Raw genomic sequence first — 15,640 nt, 5'->3', positions numbered from 1 at the left:
TCGTATTTATAATAAAGATGGCTTATTTCTCTGAAGCTGCATTTTGGTCTGATGATCCTTCTCTCCTCTCCTCGTCTGAGGATGAGGAGAGCGACAGCCGTTACACAGGGAGACAGACAGGTTCTTGGTGCTATGTTGAAACTGCAGGCCCAAGGAGGTGAAAAACAGAGTGAAGGCACACAGCAAACCTTTGTTTAATTTTTACTTGTTTTCACCTACACACACACTTTTATTACCCTCGAGTCCAGTGGACCCGAACACCACATATGTAATATACATTTGAAGTCAAAAGTTTACATACACCTCAGTCAAATACATTTAAACAGTTTTTCACAATTCCTGACATTTAATCCTCGTAAAAATTCTCTGTCTTACGTCAGTTAGGATCACCACTTTATTTTAAGAATGTGAAATTTCAGAATAATAGTAGAGATAGTTATTTATTTCATTTTTTTTCACATTCCCAGTGGGTCAGAAGTTTATATACACTCAATTAGTCTCTGGTAGCATTGCCTTTAAATTGTTACACTTGGGTCAAATGTTCATCCTGACTGATGTCTTGAGATGTTGCTTCAAAATATCCACATAATTTTCCTCCCTCATGATGCCATCTATTTTGTTTTGTGCACCAGACCCTCCTGCAGCAAAGCACCCCACAACATGATGCTGCCACCCCCGTGCTTCACGGTTGGGATGGTGTTTTTCGGCTTGCAAGCCTCCCCCTTTTTCCTCCAAACATAACAATGGGCATTATGTCCAAACAGTTCTGTTTTTGTTTCATCAGACCAGAGGACATTTCTCCAAAAAGTACGACCTTTGTCCCCATGTACAGTTGCAAAATGTAGTCTGGCATTTTTATGGTGGTTTTGAAGCAGTGGCTTCTTCCTTGCTGAGCGGTCTTTCAGGTTATGTCGATATAGGACTCGTTTTACTGTGGATATAGATACTTTTGTACCTGTTTCCTCCAGCATCTTCACAAGGTTCTTTGCTGTTGTTCTGGGATTGATTTGCACTTTTCACACCAAAGTACGTTCATCTCTAGGAGACAGAACACGTCTCCTTCCTGAGCGGCATGTCAGCGTTTGGTGTTTATACTTGCGTACTATTGTTTGTACAGATGAACGTGGTACCTTCAGGTGAATGGAAATTGCTCCCAAGGATGAACCAGACTTGTGGAGGTCTGCAATTTGTTTTCTGAGGTCTTGGCTGATTTCTTTTGATTTTCCCATGATGTCAAGCAAAGAGGCACTAAGTTTGAAGGTATTCCTTGAAATACATCCACAGGTACACCTCCAATTGACGTCAATTAGCCTATCAGAAGCTTCTGAAGCAGTGACATAATTTTCTGGAATTTTCCAAGCTGTTTAAAAGCACAGTCAACTTAGTGTATGTAAACTTCTGACCCACTGGAATTGTGATACAGTGAATTTTAAGTTAAACAATCGTTGGAAATATTACTTGTGTCAAGCACAAAGTAGATTTCCTAACCGACTTGCTAAAACTATAGTTTGTTAACAAGACATTTGTGGAGTGGTTGAAAAACTAGTTTTAATGACTCCAACCTTAGTGTATGTAAACTTCCGACTTCAACTATAGATGTGTAGGGGGGTGCACATTGTCCACTCAATTAAAATGTGTTATTTTACATGTTATTCTCAGAAAATGAGCCAAGGGTAATGAATCTCAGGTTGAAAAAATGCCAACCTCTTCTTCTTGCTCAGGGACGAGCGGAGGCTGATACCACCAGGGTTACCCTCAAAGGGGGATAGGCCCGTGGCAGAGCAGCAAGGGTGTTGCGGGCGTTTGACCCACACAAACTGCTGGCTCTAGGTGGTGGGGTTGGCGGATACCAGGCAGGGCAGATTAGTCTCTAGGTCCTGGTTGGCCCGCTTCGACTGGCCATTTGACTGGGGATGGAACCCTGGCCGACGACCCAGGACAGGCTGGCCGACAACCCAATGAGGGTGCCGAACACCTTCCAGAACCATGACGAGAACTGAGGACCCCGGTCAGAGACCATGTCTACTGGTAGTCCATGGATCTGGAAGACGTGCTGCACCATGAGCTGGGCCGTCTCTTTGGCAGAGGGTAGCTTGGAGAGAGGAATGAAGTGGGCAGCTTTGGAAAACCGATCTACCATGGTTAGGATGGTGGTGTTACCATCAGACGGGGGAAGACCCGTGACAAAGTCCAGGGAGATGTGAGACCAGGGATGGTGAGGGATAGGCAGAGGTTGGAGGAGACCAGCCGGAGTTTGCCGAGGAGTCTTGTTCTGTGCACAGACCGTGCAGGCAGCAACGAACGCGGAGACGTCAGAAACCATGGAAGGTCACCAAAAGCGCTGTCGCCCCCCGGGGTTCAGTTGGGAACGCTGTGCCTCACGAACCTGTCTTCTTATTCCCCAGCTGAGTGCCGTCGCCTGGCATGAGGTGTGTAGCATGGTCTCAGGTTCCGGGGTAGTAATCGTGGGGCTATAGCGGCGTGACAGCGCATCTGGCTTGACATTCTTGGATCCCGGGCAGTATGAGAGGGAGAAGTTGAACCGGGTGAACAGTAGGGCCCACCTAGCTTGCCTGGAATTGAGGCGCTTGGCAGTACAGAGATATTCCAGGTTCTTGTGCTCGGTCCACACAATGAAAGGATGTTCTGCCCCCTCCAGCCAGTGCCTCCACTCCTCCAATGCCATCTTCACCGAGAGAAGCTCACGATTCCCCACATCGTAGTTCCTCTACATGGCGTTGAGGCGGTGGGAGAAGGCGCAGGGATGTAACTTGAGGTCCAGGGCAAACCGCTGGGACAGGACAGCCCCCACTCCGATATCCAAAGCGTCGGTCTCCACCATGGTGGGATGGGTCACGTGGAGCATGTGTTCTTGGGTGGAGCAGGAGAAGACGAAAATGTAATTGAGGTGGACGAAGACGAACCGGTTCAACATGTCACGGAGAACATCATTAACCAGAGCCTGGAACACAGCAGGGGCGTTGGTAAGGCCAAATGGCATGACCAGATACTCGTAGTGACCGCTGGCCATGTTGAAGACAGTTTTCCAATCGTCCCCTTCCCGTATCCGCACCAGGTGGTAGGCGTTCCGTAGGTCCAGCTTGGAGAATACGGTGGCCCCCTGGAGCGGCTCGAAGGCCAATGAGAGGTAGCGGTTCTTCACTGTGATGTCATTGGGGGTTTTGTCCTCCATAAAGAAGAACCCTGCGTCGGCGAGGAAGGCAGAATGACGGATGAACCCAGCAGCTAAGGAGTCCTCAATGTAGGTCTCCATAGCCTTGGTCTCTGGACCCGACAGAGAGTACAGTCGTCCCCGGGGCAAAGTGGTGCCTGGAAGAAGGTCAATCCCGCAGTCACAAGGTCAGTGTGGTGGCAGCAAAGTGGCCCGGGCCTTACTGAACACCTCCCGGAGGTTCTGGTACTCTGCGGAATTGGCAGAAAGGTCCAGGGCAACTTCCCAGGAAGACATCCTGGGGTATGCTGCACTGACTTTAGGCAATGGGCGTGGCAGAACGGGCTCCAATATAATCCCAATAGCATGGGAACCTGAGGAGACTTAATGAGCAGGAACTGGGTCGTCTTGCTGTGGTTCCCTGACACACGTAGGTTGATGGGGTGGTATTGTGGGTGACCCGGCCTATAGAGCGCCCATCCAGTGCTCTCACGTCCATGGGAATGGAGAGGGGCTGAGTAGGGATATCCAGCTCGGCAGCCAGGGTAGCGTCCATAAAGCTCTCATCAGCCCCAGAGTCGATGAGTACCCGGAGAGATTTAGACTGGTTCCTCCACAGCAACATGGTGTCATGACGTTGGCCTGGGGGTAGGTTTATGACAGTCATAAAAACCTCTTCCCCCCTTTTTCCCTCTCTCTACCCTACTGATGTGAAATTTGAAAACCTCTTTGTTAACATAGAGATTCTGGGAACATCAGAAAGGTGGGGTGGTACTTATGTGGTGGTGGTACATATGTGGTGGTACTTAATGTATATTATGTCAGCCAATCTGACATGTATATTATGTCAGTTCGGTTGTCATCTGGCACATTCTCATCAATGATAGAATGACATAAACTCTACAGTGGAAAGTCTACACATCAGAGTTATCGGATTCACATGGAATTGTTGTTCAATTTAAATGTTTGAATATGAAATTATTCGTGATGGGAAGAAATGTGATTTTAGCTTCTAAAATGTGAGAATTGGGTTTTCATGAGTGAATTAGGCCCGACTCAGTGGCCCGCTCACGTGAAGAGACATAGGTTGTAAATTATGAAACACACCCCTTTTCTCTCTCCACTATATAAACCCTTGACGAAAATGTATCCTTCCTGTTCCAAATACGTGAGGTCTGCAGCCTCTGCGTTAAAATGGACTAACATGTCAACTACAGAACTAAGCCAACATCAGCGTGAGCTTTGGTTGCGAATTGTATGAACTTTGAACTTTGATACCTCCTAGACGTTGAGTTAGCAACAGCAGCTGCAAACGTAAATTAGGAATGAACAGACCGAGTATCCCGTCTACCACACAATGACGTTACTACAACGTATCCAATTTACCAGCAGAGACATTCTTCAAAGGACAAAGGACTCGTTTGGGCAACACGGCCTTCCATCTACCACCAACCTACCGAAGCGCAGCTCAGAGTAAATATTTATTTCATTTTCCTTTTCCAAATTGGCGGTAATTTAGAATGCATAAGATACTGTATTTACGATAGCATGGCTTCTCCCTTGGTTCCTCAAAGTCTTCCCGCTCTTTCACTCAAACCCAGCCCCCTTTTCTTTTGTGTAACCAGCTGTCATATCTGTTCCGCCCGCTAGGGACGTTTTCCTTTATGACGTAATTTGTAATCAAGGTATGATTCATTCTGTGTATATGTAATTCTGTGTGATTAGTTAGGTATTTAGTAAATAAATAATTAAACCCAATTTTGTATTGCTGATTCAACTTGTTAGCCAGGGTTCATGAAGATAACCAAGAATTTACAACTTTCAGATGAGACTGAAATAAGGTGACGATTAATATTGACTGCTATTGATGTAAAATTATACTAGGTCTTTAAGAGTTTATTTTCGGAAGATAACAGCTCTATAAATATTATTTTGTGGTGCCCCGACTCTCTAGTTAATTACATTTACATGATTAGCTCAATCAAGTAATATTAATTACGGAGAAACAATTTTATAGAATATCACTTAATCCGGCATAGCCAAAGACACGACAATGGCATGAAAAGGGATGCGAGTAAGGGGAGAGGAAAAGTTATCTGTATGGCCCACCAGAGTACTCACTCCTACCGGTGAGCCTCGTCTTTTAGTGAACAGGTGGAGACGGAATGTATAGCAGTTCAGCTGGAGACAGCCTAGCTCTGCCTAGTTTCATGGGCTCGGGAAGAGGTGAATTGGCAGTCTTTGGAGACTCTCAGGGGAACTGGGGTAGTCTCTGGTTCTCTCGGCAACGGAGCCGTCGGGGACTTCCGGGATACCTCGGAAGGCGAGGTGGAATCCTTGGACGGGCGAGTGAAATTGAATCTCCTCTCCTTCCTTCATTCCCGTAGTCGCCCATCGATCTGAATAGTCAAGGCGATGAGCGAGTCGAGATCCGTCGGTAGTTCCCCGGCAGAAAGCTTGTTCTTTACTTCCTCCAATACTCCGTGCAGGAACATGTCGAACAGTGCTTCTGGGTTCCAGGCACTCTCAGCTGCCAACGTGCGGAAATCAACCGCGTAGTCTGCCACACTGCGGGAGCCTTGCCGAAGCTGGAGTAACTTCTAGGCAGCCTCTCTCCCGGACAATGGAGCATCGAAAACTTTATTTACCTCTGCCACGAACTCCTCCAGACTGAAGCATACGGCCGACTGTTGTTCCCATACTGCCGTAGCCCAGACGAGGGCCTTCCCGGACATCAGCGTGATGAGGTACGCTATCTTAGAGTGGTCTGAGGGAAAGGAGGAGGGCTGCAGCTCGAATGATGAGTGAACACTGAACGAGAAACGCCCGACAGATGCCAGACTCTCCATCGAAGCGTCCGTTGGAGGTAAGCGGGGTTCCCGGGAAACCGGGGTGACTGGGGAGATGGCGCTGCTAAGAGCTGGGTTACAGAGGGGCTGGAAGGTTACCGTCGTGGTAGGCTGCCTAGTAGACAACCCATGGAAGTGCTCCAGCAATGTGTTCAATGCTTGGTTGTGGCGTTCGGGCAAGATCTAGAACCCTTCCATAAGACCACGAAGCAACTCCTCGTGCCTTCCAATGGTGTCTGTTTTAGAGGAGAGGGCATTGCGGAGCTGGTTCGGGTCTGCTGGGTCAGTCAAGGCCAGTTCGTACTATCACGTTTCAGATATGACCCAGATGCAGACAGTGTCGAAGAAACAAACATTTATTTCTAGTACAAGGGAAGGCAAACGACAGGTTAAAGGCGGGCAGGGGTCAGTAATCCAGAGAGGGTGCAAAGGGTCCAGAAAGGCAGGCAGTCTCAGGGTCAGGGCAGGCAGGGGTCAATAATCCAGTGAGGTGTGGCAAGGTATAGAACAGCAGGCAGGCTCAGGGTCAGGGCAGGCAGAAGGGCCAAAACCAGGAAGGACTAGAAAACAGGAGCAAGAAACAGACAGGAGCAGGAGAACAAACGATGGTAGGTTTCACAAACAAAACGAACTGGCAACAGACAAACAGAGAACACAGGTATAAATACACAGGGGATAATGGGGAAAAGGGGAGACACCTGGAGGGGTGGGAGACAAGCACAAAGACAGGTGAAACAGATCAGGGTGTGACAAGCCTACTTGCACAGTACAGCTTGGGTTGGCCTGACTGTGGAAGACCAATATGGTATATCATTTTAGGTCATTCAGAGTACATGTTTGTTTGTCATATTATTTTTCACACAGGGTGCCTTTCCTTTGCTGGGCGGACCGTTTTGGATTATGGTATACCCACTTCTTCAGGGACCACTACACCACTGATTGTAACTGTTGACTTATGTATCTATCTGCATGATTCATTAAATACCTATCAATCAAATCTTCTCACTAAACTCACTTCATAGCTTGCACTACACCTTAACTTAAAACTCCATCCAAACTTTCATAGGATAGGATAGAGTGCAGTGATCTTATTTTCAATTTCTTCTGTACTGTTCCCTTGAATTAAATGGGTTTGTGCACTGGAGAATACAGCAAACCATTTCAGAGAAATTAAATTATTTTGGTACAGTAAGAGCAAAGCATATATCCACTTCTATGTCATTTCTGGTGGGAAATCAATAGCTTTCTGGGGGGTGGGTTCTGCCAACTTGATGGAGGTAGTTGAAGAACAGGTACACAGATAGAACAAGTTTGAAATCAATCAAATTCAAACCACTCCATCTAAGGTGATGGAAAGGTAGGACACAAACTGAGAAGGAAAGTTAAATCAGGTTAGAAAATAGTATTTTCCACATTGTTTTGTGTGGAGGAGTAAACTAGTGATAGTAGGGTAGTAGGATATTAGTAGTATTTGTAATCTATTTTCTCCTGCCTACTCAGTATGAACTGAGATAAACGGCGACACTAATTTTACATGTTTATATCACACTTGTTTAACATCTTTATACTGTATCACTTTTGTGTCCAAGCAGTTGAATATACAAGGGTTGGGTGGTATGGACTTGACCCTTGTTGAGGCCTCTAACCAGATGAGAAACCCAACATTTATCTTTAATGTAGTGTCAGGGCCACTACCACCTCCCAGGTTGTCTATGTCGGGTTACACAGATTGAGCCGGCTAGTACATGACAAGTATGAATGGCTGTTTTTGTGGGTTGGCATAATTGCGTGGATATGAGCCATTAACTGTCCTTCCCAGGTGAGATTATTAACCCAATGGTGTTGAACTAATGAGCAGAGGACTGAGCCCAAGCCGTTGCCGCCGCCGCCTCCTGTCTCAACTCATCTGTATTGCACTTCAGCTCAAGTCTGTAGCACTAACGCATACAATCTCTATCTGGTGTAATGTTGAGGTAAAGTAGAGCTTCTTAAATATACTAGTATTTAATATTTCGGGGGTTTTCCTAGGGTCCAAACAGAAAACAAAAAACAATAAATAAAATACATTATATACATAACACTACATAATATAATACATAATGCAATTCAAAATTCAATAGAAAATATATAAAAAATGTCTGTCTCTTCAAAGTTGAAGATATCCCTCTAGTGGTGTGGAGGCTGTGCTTTGGCAAAGTGGGTGGGGTTATATCCTGCCTGTTTGGCCCTGTCCGGGGGTATCATCGGGCGGGTCCACAGTGTCTCCTGACCCCTCCTGTCTCAGTGTCCAGTATTTATGCTGCAGTAGTTTATGTGTCAGGGGGCTAGGGTCAGTCTGTTATATCTGGAGTATTTCTCCTGTCTTATCCGGTGTCCTGTGTGAATTTAAGTATGCTCTCTCTAATTCTCTCTTTCTCTCTTTCTTTCTCTCTCGGAGGACCTGAGCCCTAGGAACATGCCTCAGGACTACTTGGTATGATGACTCCTTGTTGTCCCCAGTCCACCTGGCCGTGCTGCTGCTCCAGTTTCAACTGTTCTGCCTGCGGCTATGGAACCCTGACCTGTTCACTGTGATTACTATTATTTGATCATGCTGGTCATTTATGAACATTTGAACATCTTGGCCATGTTCTGTTATAATCTCCACCCGGCACAGCCAGAAGAGGACTGGCCACCCCTCATAGCCAGGTTCCTCTCTACGTTTCTTCCTAGGTTTTGGCCTTTCTAGGGAATTTTTCCTAGCCACCGTGCTTCTACACCTGCATTGCTTGCTGTTTGGGGTTTTAGGCTGGGTTTCTGTACAGCACTTTGATATATCAGCTGATGTAAGAAGGGCTATATAAATACATTTGATTTGATTTGACAGCCCCCATCCAGCCGTAAGGTATTCTTTCATCTGTTTTTTGGGGTGGCAGAGAGTTCCATGTAGTCATCATGGCTCTATTTAATAGGACCTGGGAACTGTTCCCAATCTGTACCTGGGAACTGTGAGTCCTCTGGCTTTATGTCTTGTGTGGTACCGATGAGCAATGTTCCCTCAGAAGAAAAAAATCGGCACTGAGCAAATTTCAGGAATGCTGAGCGCAAACTTGAGCTTTGTGAAAATTCTGTGCAACTTCCAGCGCCGTTTACTGTGAACACTGAGTTTATACCCGCTTTAAGTTACAGCTTTAACAGTGGCCAAGTAGGCTACTGTGGCTATTTGATCATAATGTAGGCCTACCAGACTGGCCTACCATCAAAAACAATGGATAAAATGTATCCCATAACATTTTAACATGGAAATACCTGTTCTATCATTCAGACAATAGCAGCTGTCAATGTGTGGTGTTCAATGTTGGCCTATATTCCATGAGTCCTTTGGGAAAAGAACATGCAGGGCTTGACCTTAACCTGTCTATCTACTTGTCCTTCAGACAAGGTGACTGAAAAAGTTGTGTTGTTTGATTCAAGAAACCATTTTACAAAATAAAATGCATTATTATTCCCATATTATTATTAAAAATAATCTGACAAATTATGCTACCCTCTGCCTATTGGCTACTTAACTTATTCAATTCTGTCTCAAAATACAACACTGCCCCTTTAAGACATAAAAAAGCTCTTTACCTGACTTGCATTTCAAAGATGTTTAGAAATGTACACGTTTTGTGCTCTTGTAGGAAGCAATCACTCCCCTATTGCTGACTTCAAATTATCTATAACAGGGCTAATAACTCACTAGCAAAGGATATGAACAAAATGTGCACATGTGGCTACATGATTATTTGATTTAGCTGTGTAGTGCTAGGGCAAAAACCAAAACGTGCATCCATGTTAGAGCTGTCGCTCTCCTCATCCTCAGAAGAGGTGAGGAGAGAAGGATCTTCTGACCAAAATGCGGAGTCTGGGAAATATGCCATCTTTATTATAAATTACCACGATGCAGATGGCAACACGAAACAAAAACACTTAAACACTAAACAAAATAACAAAACGACGTAGAACGAAAACCTGAACATAAACTTACATAACTGGAACGTAAACTCACGAACAGGCAACAGACGACATCGAAACAAAACGAACAGCCAAACAGCTCCATATGTGAAAAAACATCAATAACGACACGAAGACATCACAGGAGACAATCACCCACAAACACACAGTGAATAATGCCCTACCTAAATATGACTCTTGATTAGAGGAAAATGCAAACCACCTGCCTCTAATCAAGAGCCATACCAGGCAAACCGAAACCCACATAGAAACAGATAACATAGACTGCCCACCCAAAACACATGCCCTGACCATAAACACATAAAAAACAACATAAAACAGGTCAGGACTGTTACAGTACCCCCCCCTCAAGATGCGCACGACGGGCGCACAAGCACAAAGTCCAGGGGAGGGTCCGGGTGGGCAGTTGACCACGGTGGTGGTTCCGGCTCAGGACGCTGTCCCCATACCACCATAGTCACTCCCCTCTTCTTTCTACCCCTTCTAATGCCCACCCTAACACTACCTTCCCCTAAATAAACAGCTAGCACCAGGACAAGGGGCAGCACCGGGACAAGGGGTAGCACCGGGACAAGGGGCAGCACCAGAACAAGGGGCAGCACCGGGACAAGGGGCAGCACCGGGACAAGGGGCAGCACCGGGACAAGGGGCAGCACCGGGACAAGGGGCAGCACCGGGACAAGGGGCAGCACCGGGACAAGGGGCAGCACCGGGACAAGGGGCAGCACCGGGACAAGGGGCAGCACCGGGACAAGGGGCAACACCGGGACAAGGGGCAGATCCCGGCTGAAGGACTCTGGCAGGTCCTGTTTGGACGGCTCTGGCAGGTCCATGCTGGCTGACGGCTCTCTACGCTCATGGCAGGCTGACGGCTCTTGACGCTCATGGCAGGCTGACGGCTCTCGACGCTCATGGCAGGCTGACGGCTCTCGACGCTCATGGCAGGCTGACGGCTCTCGACGCTCATGGCGCTCTGACGGCTCTGGCTGCTCATGGCTCTCTGACGGCTCTGGCTGCTCATGGCTCTTTGACGGCTCTGGCTGCTCATGGCTCTCTGGCGGCTCTGGCTGCTCATGGCTCGCTGGCGGCTCTGGCTGCTCATGGCTCGCTGGCGGCTCTGGCAGATCCTGTCTGGTTGGCGGCTCTGGCAGATCCTGTCTGGTTGGCGGCTCTGGCAGATCCTGTCTGGTTGGCGGCTCTGGCAGATCCTGTCTGGTTGGCGGCTCTGGCAGATCCTGTCTGGTTGGCGGCTCTGGCAGATCCTGTCTGGCTGACGGCTCTAGCGGCTCCTGTCTGGCTGACGGCTCTAGCGGCTCCTGTCTGGCGGATGGCTCTGTAGGCTCATGGCAGACGGGCGGCTTTGCAGGCTCATGGCAGACGGGCGGCTTTGCAGGCTCATGGCAGACGGATGGCTCAGACGGCGCTGGGGAGACGGATGGCTCAGACGGCGCTGGAGAGACGGATGGCTCAGATGGCGCTGGGGAGACGGATGGCTCAGATGGCGCTGGGGAGACGGATGGCTCAGATGGCGCTGGGGAGACGGATGGCTCAGATGGCGCTGAGGAGACAGATAGCTCTGTAGGGAGGAGAAGGAGAGACAGCCTGGTGCGTGGTCTAGGCACCGGCTGCGCTGGAGAGGAGGAAACAGCAGGAGAGAGAACCCGGAGAGACAGCCTGGTACGGGGGGCTGCCACCGGAGGACTGGTACATGGAGGTGGCACCGGATATACCGGACCGTGAAAGAGGACACGTGCTCTTGAGCACCGAGCCTCCCCAACCCTACCAGGTTGAATGAACCCCGTAGCCCTGCCAGTGCGGCGAGGTGGAATAGCCCGCACTGGGCTATGCAGGCGAACCGGGGACACCACCTGTAAGGCTGGTGCCATGTACACCGGCCCGAGGAGACGTACTGGAGACCAGCTACGTTGGGCCGGCTTCATGGCACCCGGCTCGATGCCCAACCTAGCCCTCCCAGTGCGGCAAGGTGGAATAGCCCGCACTGGGCTAAGCACGCGTACTGGGGACACCGTGCGCTTTACCGCATAACACGGTGTCTTACCAGTACGACGCCTTCTACCTCCACGGTAAGCACGGGGAGTTGGCTCGGGTATCCTACCCGGCTTTGCCACACTCCTCGTGTGCCCCCCCCCCCAAGAAATTTTTGGGTCTTACTCACGGGCTCCCAACCGCGTCGTCGCGCTGCCTCCTCATACCAGCGCTCCTGGGCTGTGGCTGCCCTCTTCTCCTCCTTAGGACGGTGATATTCCCCTGGTTGAGCCCAAGGTCCTCTACCGTCCAATATCTCCTCCCAAGTCCAGAAATCCTTATTGCTCCGTCGAGCATTCCCATACCGCTTGGTCTCTGTATTTTGGTGGGTGATTCTGTTAGAGCTGTCGCTCTCCTCATCCTCAGAAGAGGTGAGGAGAGAAGGATCTTCTGACCAAAATGCGGAGTCTGGGAAATATGCCATCTTTATTATAAATTACCACGATGCAGATGGCAACACGAAACAAAAACACTTAAACACTAAACAAAATAACAAAACGACGTAGAACGAAAACCTGAACATAAACTTACATAACTGGAACGTAAACTCACGAACAGGCAACAGACGACATCGAAACAAAACGAACAGCCAAACAGCTCCATATGTGAAAAAACATCAATAACGACACGAAGACATCACAGGAGACAATCACCCACAAACACACAGTGAATAATGCCCTACCTAAATATGACTCTTGATTAGAGGAAAATGCAAACCACCTGCCTCTAATCAAGAGCCATACCAGGCAAACCGAAACCCACATAGAAACAGATAACATAGACTGCCCACCCAAAACACATGCCCTGACCATAAACACATAAAAAACAACATAAAACAGGTCAGGACTGTTACAATCCAGGGGGGCCCCAAGACCAAGTTTGGGAAACCCTGCTCTATAGCAACTTCCTATGAGAATAGGATTTCGGTGAAGCAGATGAACCTGTAGCCATATTACTTCCACATAATCTGATATGAGATCCTCTCTCAGCCTAACATGAATTTGACTCTGGACCTACAGTACCAGTCAAAAGTTTGGACACACCTACACATTCAAGGGCTTTTCTTATTTTTTTACTATTTTTAGAATAATAGTGAATACATCAAAACTATTAAATAACACAAATGGAATCATGTAATAACCAAAAAAGTGTTAAACAAATCAAAATATGTTTTAGAATTTAGATTCTTCAAAGTAGCCACCCTTCGTCTTGATGACAGCTTTGCACACTCTTGGCATCCTCTCAACCAGCTTCATGAGGGAGTCACCTGGAATGCATTTAAATTAACAGGTGCGCCTTGTTAAAAGTTAATTTGTGGAATTTATTTCCTTCTTAATGCTTTTCAGCCAATCAGTTGTGTTGTGACAAGGTAGGGGTGGTATACAGAAGATAGCCCTATTTGGTAAAAGACCAAATCTATATTATGGCAAGAACAGCTCAAATAAGTAAAGAGAAATGACAGTCCGTCAAATTAACTTTTACTCCACGATTCCATATGTGTTATTTCATAGTTTCCCCTATTATTCTGTGAGTAAGTGTGTCCAAACTTTTGACTGCTACTGTATATAGCAACACCTCCTGCATTTCCATTTCTATCTTTCCTGTAAATGCTATAACCATGTATAGCTACTACTGCATCTTCAAATAAATGATCTAAGTGTGTATCAGCGATGGACAGAATATGAATGTTTTCTGATGTTAGTAAGTTTTCAATTTCATTAACCTTGTTTCTCAGGCTGCATATGTTAATATGGGCTATTTATAGTCATTTTCTAAGGTCGCTTGTTTGTTTTCAGTACTATTCTGAGAGGCTGATCTGAGCTAGACATGTCCTTGACATTTACATTTGAGCCAATGGTACTGAGTGGGCTTCCCAAAGTGAACCTCTTCCTGAGGCATACAGTTTCAGTGCAAACAGTGGAATTCAATTCAATGGGCATATGATTATTGCTGACAATACCCTCAGAGCTAACAGTTAAAGGAACACTGATTAGGTTACTTACATTGACTGCACTTCTATTTCTCCGGGATATAGTATGATTTCCATTATGACAGGGAGGACTGGAGCATTACCAAACCCATACTACAGCCTGTTTTCCACCAGAATAAGGTCAAATGCAGTCTCAAATTGATTACTCAACTAAAAAACACAGATCGAGCAAACCATATATATTATATGTTTATATACCTCATTGGTGCAAACCATGCCGCTGCCATGTGTGCTGACAGAGCTGAAGATGATCTGGTGACTTACCAAGCCGATGGAGTGAAAAAAGCAGTCTTCATGTCTGGCAGGACTTTAATAGCACCCACACCTGCTCACCTCCACAATCATTTCGAGCCATAATCTCACACCTGCTGTTGGCTTTTCCTCAAGTGGCTACAACAGGCAGATAAATCAGCAGGCCTGCCACACACACCCACCAGGTGCTGGAGCACACTTTTACTACCTTCCAGCCACCTGGAGCTAATGCTCATGGGAGGAGATTCTTCCTTCTTTATTGAATTATTTGTCTTCTCTATTTAGAGAGGGAGTTCTTTAGAGGAGAAAGGGGAATTGAGATTTAGGCTACTTCACCCTGCGGTGGTGGTACTGAAAGTATGTCGCCGTCCCTTTTTTTAAACCTAAAATTATTATAACGTTTCCAAGGCAATCCTGTTAGCTCTTCCTAATCCGGCTCAGAGCGGCAGACTTGTAGATTGATCTCGGAGTCAGAGGCAGGGTGGGGATTACAGAGTCATGGGAATAGATAACTATGACTTGGACACACTGCTCAACCCCTACACCTAACAATAACACTATGCCAAGCACACTATATAGTTTGGACAGGTATGCATGTATACAGTAACACAGACACTCACATATCATACTACTCAGCAAAACCTACAATCTATCAACCAAGAACATTGCTTCCTGTAAAATGTACACATGTTTAAAATAAATTCACAGAGAAGGGTATGAAGACAATCACATAATCTCAGGCAATCCACACAATTTAATAAAAACAAATATAAGCACTATTAATTGACTGAAGAAACATTGCGCAGGCAGAGTAAGAGCAAGAGAGAAAGTCAATACAGTATAAACATCCAATTCTGGAAAACACTCTTGGAGCCTGGAGACTCACATGGCTGCTGGAGTCTGTCCCTGTCGCGCCCTGACCGTAGATTGCTTTGTATGTTTCTATTTTTAGTTTGGTCAGGGTGTGATGTGGGTGGGTATTCTATGTTGTAGGTCTAGGTTTTCTATTTCTATGTGTTTGGCCTGGTATGGTTCTCAATCAGAGGCAGATGTCTATCGTTGTTTCTGATTGAGAGCCGTACTTAGGTAGCCTGTTTTCTCACTTTTGTTTGTGGGTGGTTATTTTCTGGTTAGTGTTTGTTGCACCTGTCAGAACTGTTTGTTTTGTTGGTCGTTTTTTTTTTCTTCCGTGTATTCATATTGATTAAAAGTATTATAGATACGTACCACACTGCACTTTGGTCCTCCTCTGCTTCAGCCCGCGACGATCGTTACACAACCACCCACCAACAAAGGACCAAGCAGTGTGGGAACATGGACTCCTGGACATGGGAG

This window comes from Salvelinus fontinalis, chromosome 28 (genome assembly GCF_029448725.1).
Source record: "Salvelinus fontinalis isolate EN_2023a chromosome 28, ASM2944872v1, whole genome shotgun sequence".
Classification (NCBI taxonomy): Eukaryota; Metazoa; Chordata; class Actinopteri; order Salmoniformes; family Salmonidae; genus Salvelinus; species Salvelinus fontinalis.
Note: the sequence above shows the minus strand (reverse complement) of the source record.